This window comes from Benincasa hispida, unplaced genomic scaffold (assembly GCF_009727055.1).
Source record: "Benincasa hispida cultivar B227 unplaced genomic scaffold, ASM972705v1 Contig425, whole genome shotgun sequence".
In the NCBI taxonomy this organism is placed as follows: Eukaryota; Viridiplantae; Streptophyta; class Magnoliopsida; order Cucurbitales; family Cucurbitaceae; genus Benincasa; species Benincasa hispida.
The window spans coordinates 227,497-240,159 of NW_024064845.1; the positions used below are offsets into that span (position 1 = coordinate 227,497).

A 12,663-nucleotide genomic window follows, 5' to 3' on the forward strand; every position below is an offset into this window, starting at 1 on the left:
ACGCACTGTTGACTGGTTATATCCAATGAGACACAGAAATATATTTATTGTGCGAAGAGTGCAGTTGTCGATTTTTAGTAGAATAGTTAATGAAGGTTGATTAATTTAATTAAAGAGTTTAATTAATTAATCAAGTATCATTGGAGCTTCAATCTATAGGTCCATAAGATCTTCTTGTTAGCTCAATAAGAATTAATGAGAATCAAATTAATCTTGGATTAATTTGAATTGTTCAAATTAATTATAGGGAATTAATTATATAAAATAAAATTAATATAATGTATTTGATAAATTATAATATGAAGTTTTAATGAAAGAAATAAATATTTGAATATGATTCAAATATTAAGTATATGAATGTGCTTCATATAAAAACTATAGGTTAAGATTAATATGAATATGATTCATATTAATACTATAGGTTAAATGAGAGAATAATAAACTATGGGTTATCTTATATATGATATAATATAAACCATAAGTTATATGTTATATGTGATATAATATATAGTTTAATATAAGAATATATTAATTATGTGTATATATATATATATATATTAAAATTCAATTTTTTGAATTTCAGAAAATTAAAAAAATGGAGAAACTTATTTTGATAACTCCTCTCAACTCCCATTTTCTCTCTTTTACGTGAAACACAGAGGAGAGTTTTTAAGCATTCAATTTTCTTGATCTTCTTCATCCATCTTCCTGCCAATCAATCTATGTGTGAAAATTCTATCATAAAACTCTCCCTCCCTTTACGTCAAAATTAATACATAAAAGCCCACACGCTCTCTATTGATCCTCATCCTTGAGAATAATGAGGAAGATTTGTGGTGGTGTCTTTTTTGTTACACTGTTCATTGTGTAGGTGATGCCGAGTTCACGAGATCAAGAGAAGCAGTGGATTGTTCGTGCTGTTGGAAAGGACATGCGAAGAAGTGAGACTTCAAGGATAAGTTTCTGTTTTTCCTTTCTTCTCTGTAAATGTCAGTAGAAGAAGCATGCTTAGTTAATTGTGTTTATCGTAGTTTCCGTCTCTTTGAATTTTGTGTTCTGTAAAATGAAAACAAGACAAATTGCATTCATTTTCTTCCTCATCGGGGAATTTCAATCCCTTCAAGAGCAAGAGAGACAACTGAGAAATGGGTTTAGGGTGAAGGCTGTGTTTAAAAATGAAATATATTTGAGGGTAAAATGGGAATACAGACAAAAATAAAATGGCTCTAAATTTTTTTATATTTCTACAAAATCTAAAAAACTCAAGTTGCATTTGTTATTCCCTTAATTAGTTTTGCCCCCTATTATAATTTTCCTATATGTAGTCATAAACAAAAAATATAGTATAGATAAGCACAAAGCACACTAGTCATGTATAACACAACAAACAAACTCCTCAAGTAGAATTGTTTGAAACTAATCTTAACAAAATTGACTTGGCACTTAACTAGAAGAAATGTTTGAAAGAGTTTGAAACCAATCCATGATACTGATAAGAGCATTTAAGGATTAGAAGCCGATCTAATTCACTTCAACTATGTTTGAAAAGGCCTAAACATAACTTTAATACTTAAAACTCACCGAAAAAACTTAAACCTTCGCTAGAAAAATGGTCAAACTGATCTAATATCAATCCATTGTTACAAAAAGAGAGGTTCTAAAGTTTAGAAACTAAGTTACAACATTTAGAAAAGTTCAATAGGAAGCTTAGAGTGTTTTACCCACTAAATTCTATCCAAAAAGATTTGATCGCTTGATGGATGGAATTCGGACAAGCTTAAACTTGCATATTTGAAGCCAAATGGGAGTGGGTAATATTAAACAAAGGTAAAAAAGGAAAAAAATAAGGGGAAAAAAAAGAAACAGCAAAGTGAGAACATAACAAAGAACGTTATTTTATAACTCATAACATTATTAGAGTCCATCTCCCAAAGAAAGAAAGTGAAACATACAAGAATTTCAAGTTTGTCAAGTTTGCAAGTTAAGGTGGATCGCCTGAATAAAATAATTGTCATTAAGATACCTACACATCACATGACATTTAGTCAACCATTAACAGTTTATAAGGAGACAATAAAAAAATAAAACACTGGAGCAATTTTAATGAAAATAGAAACATTCATAAACAAGAACAAGTTTCGATTGTCAATCCTATCCAAATGGGAAATAGAAACTTTTATAGAAAACTGTAGGGATCCCAAGTTTCAATACTAAATTAGGGATCATTACCAAAATCTAACCTAAACTAACTTTACTAACCTTAAAATTTTCTCAAGATCTTATTTAAATAAACATTCTCCCAATGACATTCACAACAACATCTAACCCAAGGTCATCGATGCTAAACTACAACATGCCTCATGCTCAAAACCACATAAAATAACATTAGGCTCCTAATGTTACCCATATGCATCTTCAAATATTTCAAACAACATGCTTACATTCACATAACAACATAACAGCCACACAAAGTATTACACTTTATAAAAGTCAATCCAAGAGCATTCAAGCATGCTTAAACATATCATAATAATAAAAACTTCTATAATTCAAGGAGTCGTCGGAGCTCGAGGCATTGGCCGTACATCCGGTTCACTTAGGGGAGGTCATCAACATAGTGGGTCTCGCGCCAAGGCTGCACTTGCTTCGGTCTTCAATCGTCGCCACTCGTGTGCTGGTGCCACCAGAACATCGCATGCTCACTAGCTCAACGTCAACAGAGAAAAGGTCTAGTACACGCATATGGGAAAGAGAAAAGACAAGAGAGAAGGCGAGGTCGAGCAACGAATGGGTGGCTAAGGTTTCTTCTTCTCTTTTTCTTTTTCCTTTTCTTTTAAAACAAAAGCCCATAAGATAAAAAAAAATAATATAAAATAAAATTTTAAGATTCTTATTCACTTCCAAATATAAATTCCCATTTTTCTTAAAAATGATACCTCAAGTAAATATTTAAAAGATTTTGGTAAGTTCTAGTATTAAACACAAATGAATAACAAAATATTTGGAAAAATTCAAGTATTAAATTTCAAAATTTTTAGGTTCAATATTTTAATAAAAATGAGACTCTTTTCCAAAATCTATTTGTGTGTTGTGTGTGTTTTAATAAAAAAGAGACTATTTTCCAAAAAACTATTTGTGCGTGTGCGTGTGTGGGACACTTGAACATTAATTTTTAAAAGAGGTTTAACAACATAATTTGTATCAAAAACTATTAATATGTGTGCGTGCGTATGTATGTAAACAGACGTGTCAAAAACTATTAATCTTACAAAAATGAAAGTTCTAGAACAAAAAAAGAATATTGTGCATGTTGGGCCTTCTTCTTGTTGATTGAATATTAAAAGAGCCCAAATGATGAATACTGTGGCCCTGCTTACTGATCTAATTCATGAGTCCAAATATTTTGTCCCAAAAGAATTTGGTTTGATAGAATACTTGGCTATTGTTTGTCCACGAACTTCTAACTGATATGCTCCACGTGGTTTGCTCCACTAACCCTTGCCTGATGGAAGTGAAAGAAAAATTATTCTGATGGGATGATTTTCATAATTAATTTCTTTTCTCTCTCTCTCGTTCTCTCTTTCGATATTGTAGAGCTTCTTCTAACCCTAATCTTTTCTGTTTGTTTTGTGCAACTGCTTGAGTAAACAATCGGTATTCAAAAGCATGCAATCTTGTAGAAGAAAGAAGGAAGAAGAGTGCTATACAACGATATACGTGGTTCGGCAAATGATGCCTACATCCACGGGAAGGAGAAGAGATCTTTATTCTAGAGCTAAGTCACAACTTTTATTTTTACAGATTTCAAGCTTTCTTGAAGCTATTGTATATTGTATGCTACGAAATTTGTAAATGATGAGTACTTATACTATTTTCTGATACAAGTGGTTACAATAACAAACTATAAAAAATTAAAGAAATGTGAATGGTTGTTGAATATGTTGAATGTTTGAGCTTATTTTCTTCAAATCTCCACCTTAAGCTCAACATGCAAGCTCTTCTCCTTCCAGATTTAACATGTCTTCACCCTTTTTTAGGAAGTCGGAAGTCGATCTGACCAATATAGTTTGCTAGCTTGAGTTTGGACACAGGTTTGGTAAGCATGTTGGCTGCATTTTTGGTAGTATGAACTTTAAGCACCTCGACTTCTCCTTTCTCTATTATGTCTCTTACAAAATGATATTTAATATCTATGTGTTTGGTCCTTGAATGATACTGAGGGTTTTTGGATAGATGAATGGCACTTTGGTTATCACAGTAGATCTTTACTACTGTTTTATTAATACCAAAGTTCTTCATCAATCCCTTTAACCACAGTGCTTCTTTTATTGCTTCTGATAAAGCCATGTACTCTGCTTCTGTGGTTGATAATGTTGTGATTGACTGTAAATTTGCTTTCCAACACAATAAATTAGGACCAAATAAGAATAGATAGCTTGTTAATGATCTTCTTTTGTCTTGGTCACCTGCAAAATTTGAATCAACATATCCATATAGCTCTAAATTTGTTTCATTAGTACTTTGATATGTTAATTTTGACTGTTTAGACCAAATTAGATATCTTAAAATCTATTTTGTTGCTTCCCAGTGCCTTTTTCCAGGGTTAGACATGTATCTACTGACAAGACTAATGCTGCATGATAGGTCTGGTCTAGTAGATATCATTAAGTACATTAGACTCCCTACTGCTTGATTGTATGGAATTGATTGCATTTAAGTCAAATGTTCTATGTCTGTTTCTTTTGGTGAGTTTTCTGAGGAAAGTTTAAAATGACTAGAAATAGGTATAGTGATTGGTTTTGCATTAGACATATTAAATCTGTTAATTACTTTTTCACATTAGCTTAATTGGCTAATGATTAGAGTTGAGGAGGCCCTGTCTCTTTGAATTTCCATTTTTTTTATACTGACCCAAATCCTTCATGTTAAATTCTCTCTTTAGGAGATTTTTTACATGAAATAAATCCTCCTTAGATTTCCCTGCTAGTAGAATATCATCAACATAGAGTAGTGGATTGACTTTGTCCTTATAAGTAGATGAATTAATATAAGAACAGATATCATAGCATTAAACCTTCTGTACCAGCATCTAGAGGATTGTTTAAGACCATATGTAGACTTATTTAGGAAACAGTATAGGTCTTCCTTCCCTCTTTCTTCAAACCCTTTAGGTTGAACCATATAGATAACCTCATCTAGATTTCCATGAAGGAAAGCAGTTTTAACATCTAGTTGATCTAGTTCAAGGTTGTACTGAGCAACTAGAGATAAAAAAAGTCTAATAGAGGTTTGTTTTACTATTGGTGAAAAAAATTCAGAATAGTCTATGCCTTCTCTCTATGTAAACCCTTTATCCACTAGTCTTGCCTTGTACCTAGGCTTTTCTTCTTTGGTAGAACCCTCCTTTAGTTTATATATCCATTTAAAGACTATAGGTTTGCATCCTTTAGGAAGAGGGGCTAGGATCCAAGTATTATTGACAGTGAGTGATTCCATTTCTTCACACATAGCTTGAATCCAAGACCTAGCATTAAGACAGTTTACTGCCTCTTCAAAAGTGGTTGGTTCTTGGTCATTATGAGCTATTGTGGCATTTAGGACTAGTTTCATGTAATTAGTTTCAGTATATCTAGCTGGAGGAACTATCACTCTTCTTTGACTATCCCTAGCCAAAGAATACTGACTTAAATCAGGTACAACTTCAGTATTCACAGTATTCTCATTTGAGATTTCCTCTTCTTCTTCTTCTTCAGATTCAATAGGATGGTTATGGGGAGTGGAAGAATCTTTAGGTGTCTCCACCTCAATCCTAGCAGTACTAGGGCTATTAGGAACTTCATAAGTTGTCTTTTCTTTTTGGATAAACATCTCTTTTTCTCTGAAAGTGACATCCTTGCTTATGATAAACCTTTTCTCAACAGGATTCCACATCTTAAAGCCTTTGACACCTTCGGAGAACCCAACAAACATACACTTTACTGCCCTAGATTTTAGTTTCCCCTAATTTTGGTGAATATAGCCAATACATCCAAATACCCTTAGATTTTCTAGGTTAGGTGGATGTGTGGTCCATTTTTCTTCAGGAGTTAAAAAGTTTAGGGAGCAATGAAGACACCTATTTAAGGTGTACACAGTGTAGCTTGCTACCTCAGCCCAATATTTTTCACTAAGGGTTGCATCTAAGAGAAGACATCTAACCTTTTCCATGACTGTTCTATTTAGTCTTTCAACTACTCCATTCTGTTGAGGAGTGAATCTAATAGTCCTATGCCTAGTTATTCCTATTTCTTTACAAAAAATTTTTAACTCTACACTACAAAATTCCAATCCATTGTCAGTTCTTAGATATTTAATTTCTTTAGAAGTTTGCTTCTCTATCATGAGTTTCCATTCCTTAAACCTATCAAACACTTGGCCTTTAGTTTTAAGGAAGTAGACCCAACTTTTTCTAGAGAAGTCATCAGTAAAAGAAAGTAAATACTTTGAGCCACTAAGGTTAGGTGTAGAAGCTGGACTCCATAGGTCAAAGTGTATATAATATAGGATAGCTTTTGTGGTGTGTTGTGCTATAGTGAAACTTTGCCTTGTAGCTTTTCCTAAAACACAGTGTTCACAAAAAGTTAGATTTTCTAAGAGACCTTTAGGTAGAATCCCTTGTTTAGATAGGACTTCTAGGCTTTTAGCACTAATGTGAGATAATCTTTTGTGCCATATATCAGCCTATGTGATCTCATTTGTGGTGGCAACATATGCCCCTATCATTGTTTCAACTCCTTTGACCACAAATAAGTCATTTATCTTTTCCCCAACTAATATCACCTTAGAATACTTTAGCACCTCAAGAGTTCCTCCTTTACCCCTGTACTCACACCCTGTTGCATCAAGCATACCTAAGGAGATTAGATTTCTCTTAAGAAGTGGAATATATCTCACCTTTCTAAGGAGTTTAATAGTTCCATCCTTAAGTTTCATAGAAACAGAGCCAATGCCTTCTATCCTACAACCTTGGTTGTTTCCCATATACATCATTTCTCCTTCAATTTCTTTAAAGGTGTTGAACCAAGGTCTCATTGAGGTCATGTGGTAGGTGCATCTAGAATCTAGGACCCAATCATGTTTTCCTAAAGGATTTACATGGTTGAATTTGTCTAAAGTTGAGGCTAAAGCATCTGAGTAGATAAAGGAGCCTTCTACAACAAATGCTTTGGGCTGTTTGCCTTTTGAGTTCTTTTCTTTCTCTTGATTCTTTCTTTTTAGGATAAAACAGTCTTTGATTAAATGTCCTTTCTTTTTGCAATACTTACATTTTATTTTCTGTTTAGACTTATTATCATCTAAGTTATGTGGTTTTCTGTCCTTTGAATGATTTTGTTTGAAGTTTCCTTTAGCAAATAACCCTTCACTACTAGGATGATCCTTTCTATCAATCTGTAACTCTAGCTCTCTGGTTCTTAGGGCTGAGATTATAGTATTTGTGCATATACTGTCTCTTCCATACTTTAGAGCATTTTTAATTTCTTTATAGGGTTAAGCAAAGAGTTTAGAAGCACATAGGCCTCATTTTCATCACCAAGTTTTTCTTCTAGAGTTTTAAATTCAACAACAATTTTCTTAAACTCATCTAAGTTATCAGTTAAAGTTTTAAATGAATCCATTTTAAATGTAAAGAATTTCTCCCTAAAATACATTTTACTAGGAAGATCTTTAGTAGCATATAACTCTTCTAGTTTAGTCCATATCCTATACGCAGTTTTTTTATCCAAAACTTGTCTAAGAACACTGTCACTAAGGTTTAGAACCAACGTACAATAGGCTGCCACCAAACTTCTTTTTCTTAGGCTATCACAGTGGCAGGGAGTGTTGATGGGTCAAGGAGGGCTCTGTGAGCTTTTTGCTGGCCGAGAATCATCTTGATTTTAGCCTTCCACAGGCCAAAGTCTCCTTTGTCATCGAATTTCTCTACTTCGAATCTTGCTATTGACATCTTTGGATGGAAAAACTTGAATCTTGAATCTTCAAGAACTGAAATCTTGTAAGTCTTTTGCTCTGATACCACTTTGTTAGGTGTGCTTCTTGTTGAATGAATATTAAAATAGCCCAAATGATGAATATTGTGGCTCTACTTACTGATCCAATTCGTGAGTCCAAATATTTTGCCCCAAAAGAATTTGGTTTGGTAGAATACTTGGCTATTGTTTGTCCACGAACTTCTAACTGATGTGCTCCATGTGATTTGCTCCACTAACCCTTGCCTGATAGAAGTGAAAGAAAAATTATTCTGATGGGATGATTTTCATAATTAATTTCTTTTCTCTCTCTCTCGTTCTCTCTTTCGATATTGCAGAACTTCTTCTAACCCTAATCTTTTATGTTTGTTTTGTGCGACTGCTTGAGTAAACGATCGGTATTCAAAAGCATGCAATCTTGTAGAAGAAAGGAGGAAGAAGAGTGTTACACAACGATATACGTGGTTCGACAAATGATGCCTACATCCACGGGAAGGAGAAGAGATCTTTATTCTAGAGCTAAGTCACAACTTTTATTTTTACAGATTTCAAGCTTTCTTGAAGCTATTGTATATTGTATGCTACGAAATTTGTAAATGATGAGTACTTATACTATTTTCTGATACAAGAAGTTACAATAACAAACTGTAAAAAGTTAAAGAAATGTGAATGGCAATTGAATATGTTGAATGTTTGAGCTTATTTTCTTCAGTGCAAAATGCATTTCAAGAGCTCACGATCATTAGTCATCTATTCAAACAAAAGTAATATACCCGAACTTAAAAATTAAGCTCAGAAGGATTTGGGGAAAAAACAAAAGTAGAAATGAATGAACTTCATTGAGTTTCATTTTTAATTGGACAAATTCAAAATTGAATTCTAAGCATAGGATTTCTTAAATTTTATTTATTTATTTTGTATTATTATTATTTTGCTATTCAAATTAGAAACAACTAACATGTTCAATTAATCTAATATTAATGGATAAAAACATAAATTACTCCCAAAAATTTTAATTTTGTATCATAGGACATTATGAGTATGAAGTCAATTTTGGGAATCCAAAAAATTTAGGGGAAAATATATATATATATATATATATAACTATTAAAAAATAAATAATTTTTTATAATTAAAAGAAGGTAAAAAAACGAGATTAAACTTGACATTTTTAAAATATCGAATTTTGTCTTAGCGTAAAAAAAAGTATGAAAAGCTCCCTTAATCTCCCCTCTTTTTTTTTTAATGTTCTTCTTGAACATTCAAAATAGTATATCACATTAGGAAAAAAAAAAACATATGAATGTAAGTAAAAAAAAAAAAACAAACAAACAAACAAAAGGAATTTAGTGGTTTCTAATTTTATTTTATTTATTTTATTTTGCTTATTAAATTAAAAGCATTTATGAATTAATTATTTTTATTTAATGAATGTTAATCATAGTCATAGATTGATAATGTTGAATTAGAGTGATTAAAAAAAAAAACTCGACTGTAGCTAGTTTTTTAGACTAATGTGATTCATATAATTGAAGCGTAAGAAAAATAATTATTATAAAAAAATTAAATCACTTAAAATTTGAAAACAGACATTCAGGTCTAAAATTTTATCATAATTTATTTAAACTATTGCAAGCTCAGTCCCAAATGATGTGTAAACTTAATCCTATTTTAGTTTATATAATTGAATAACACAAATTTAGCATTAAAATTAAAATTTACTAAGTGTTACTAATATTTTTTTAAATAGTTTTTCTGTCCATTTCCTTTTAATGGTAAGTAATTGAAATCATATATTGATGACACTTAAAAACCGTCATAAGAATCAAAAAATTCAAAATTCTCAAATTTTTTTTCCATCAAAATAACTTTTTCTTTTCCTTTGAATTTAATGACTTTAAAGAACTATTAATGCAAAACAAACCATAACACGTGTGAATTAAATTAGTTATTCAAGATTGAATAGCCCTTAGTCAACAATTCTTATCCTATTATGTACGTGATAATATATTATAATATAGAGTCGTGTTAAACGTAATCTACGAATGGCTTACGAATTGGGAATCGGCAGCCGGCCTCACTAAATCCACAACTAGGGCTGCCAAACATGGCTGCCAACTTGGCAATTTGCAATTTTCAGAGTGTTTCGAAGCTCACAAATATTGGCTATAAAATGGCACCTTCCATTGGCTATCAAATCCCAAATCAAAACTAAAGGAGAGAGAGAGTCTGCAAATCCATACATATATACCGAACCTTCAACATGTCTGAAGAATCTGCTCAAAGTAAGTTCATCCTGTCAAATTACTTTTCCTTCTTCAAATATTTGTTCCGACGTAGCTTTCAAAACAAATGTAATTTCAATGGGTCGAATTTAGTTTACAATAAATCTCATATTTAACTCAAATTAATACAAAGATTAATATACTTCATATGTGAGTATAATATATCTCAATTAGTTAAAACATATATTATCGACTAAAAAGTTGGAGATTTGAATCTTCTTGTCTCCAAATATAGTTGAACTAAAAAAACATTATTTTAGTTATATTCGTGGTTTTTTTAAGGAAGAACAACAATGTTTTATAATAAAAGAATTCTCACTTCTGAGATCTTACTTTTACTTAGCTATATACATGCATTTGAAATTGAATCCATTCAATAGAAAGAATAATAATTCCCTATCTTACTTAGCTATGTACATGCATTTGAAGTTGAATCGTATTTATTTTTATTAACTCTTACATATATTTGATCAATTATCACAAGTATTTTATGTTATAGGATTTAGCTTTATTCAATTTGGAGTTCTGTATAATTTTTTGTTTGATTGTTTATGTAACTTAGAGTTATATTATACCAAAGGATATACTTTGATTGGATTGTAGATGATTGCAAAATTTAACATAAACAGAATTCTTAAACAGGGAAAACTCGATGGCCAGAGCTTGTCTTTATAAAATTTTCTATTGCTGCTGCAATCATTGAAAAAGAGAATCCTGATGTGAAGGCTATCAAGATCCTAGCTGATAGTCCCAGAATTTTAAATTTTGATGAAACCCGAGTTTGGGTTGATGTCAATATTGAAGATGTGGTTGTGAAAACTCCCAGTGTCGGTTAGGGATTGTGATGTATAAGGTCAATCATATGTATATTGTATATGCATATGCTAAGTGAATTGTATGCTTAATTATGTCCTTCAATTATGCTAATAAGTGGTATTTCTATCATTGCTACTCATGGTTCCAACAATTTTTTTATCAAATGTGTTTATTTTTAATAACCTGTTGAATTAATTGTTCCAATCAACAAAGATCAATATTTAGACATTATTCATGCAAGTGTCATCATGGTCTATTTGGTAATTATTTAGTTTTTTTTAGTTTGGATTGTTTTCAAATATAGGAAAATGAATCAAAATATTTACAAATAATAACAAAATATACAGTCTATCTGTGATATACCGTGTAGACAACGATAGACTACTATCTGTATCTATTTGTGTCCAAAGAGCCCATAATGTTTTACCTTTTTTTTAAACAACAAAAAGATGGAAAGGTAAGTCTCCTTTTGTAGTATCTTTCATTTAACCTCTTTTGATTTCTTTCTCATTTTCTCTCGTCCTTCGCCTTCTCTCTCCCTCTCCTCACTTGTCTCCTTCGTCTCTCCCACCCTCACCATTGTCTCCTTGTTTTCTCTTGACGATTTCTTTCTTAGTCACCAATAGCATAGCCTCTTTGTTGTTACCACCATTGCATAGTTACCGACTAGATCTCCATCATCTCACTTCGATTAATAAGGGAAAAAAATGTACTTAAAAAATTTCAGCCCAACCCAATCTGTGTACACCTATAGTAATAGATAGGAACAATCATTTCCATGCCATTCGAATATTTTTCAAAATAAGGTAAAAATCATAGCAAGGAAAGTTTGGATGAAACAATCATCAATTTTATAAATAGAAAACTAAAAATGAAATGGTTTTGATTCGTTCAATAACTATTTAGTTTTTGCTATGGGGCATTTACCCTAACAATAAAATTCCCCTAGAGCTGGGACAAATGCAAATAGCGGGGATGAATTTATTTGTTGGTAAAAAAAAAAAGGTAAAATATTATGGGCTCTTTGGAGATCTACCAATAGGCATTTTTATGTACATAGACTATGATGGAGTAGGCATGTATAAATCGAAAGCTAACAAAATCAATAAGTACTATAATTACAATTAATTTGAGTATAGAGCATGCGGAAAAACAAGTTCAACAAAGAGGGTTTCATAAATATACAACCTTTGTAGATTCACTTCAAATTCTTGCAATCTCCACGAATATGATCTCCAAATCTCCAGTAGACCACCAAGAGGATCTTCTCTACTATCCTCAGCCTTGGATTTGGGTGGTGAAACTCTGAATTGAAAAGGATTTAGGTGGATTTTAGAGAGTTTGAGAGCAAAACAAGTTTTTGCAGAAAATTCTTCAATTCAAGAGTGCATGAACCTCAATACTCTGAATTATGGAGTATTTATCAAGTTGATTCATGCAAGCACTTACTAATTCAACTAATTGATACTTCAATTAGCACTGAAATAGTGGGCAAGGTGTTAAAATGTGGATTAATCCACTCAAAATCCCATTTTCGGGATAAATTCACTAATATG

At 31.7% G+C, this 12,663-nt stretch overlaps 1 long non-coding RNA gene across 1 annotated transcript; it reads left to right on the forward strand.

Annotated features, from left to right (window-relative positions):
- The first annotated feature begins 10,134 nt into the window (after positions 1–10,134).
- On the forward strand, positions 10,135–11,258 carry LOC120069480. The gene is made up of 2 exons (XR_005479553.1): positions 10,135–10,291; positions 10,934–11,258. It is a non-coding gene; the product is annotated as an uncharacterized LOC120069480 (long non-coding RNA).
- The last annotated feature ends 1,405 nt before the right edge of the window (positions 11,259–12,663 follow it).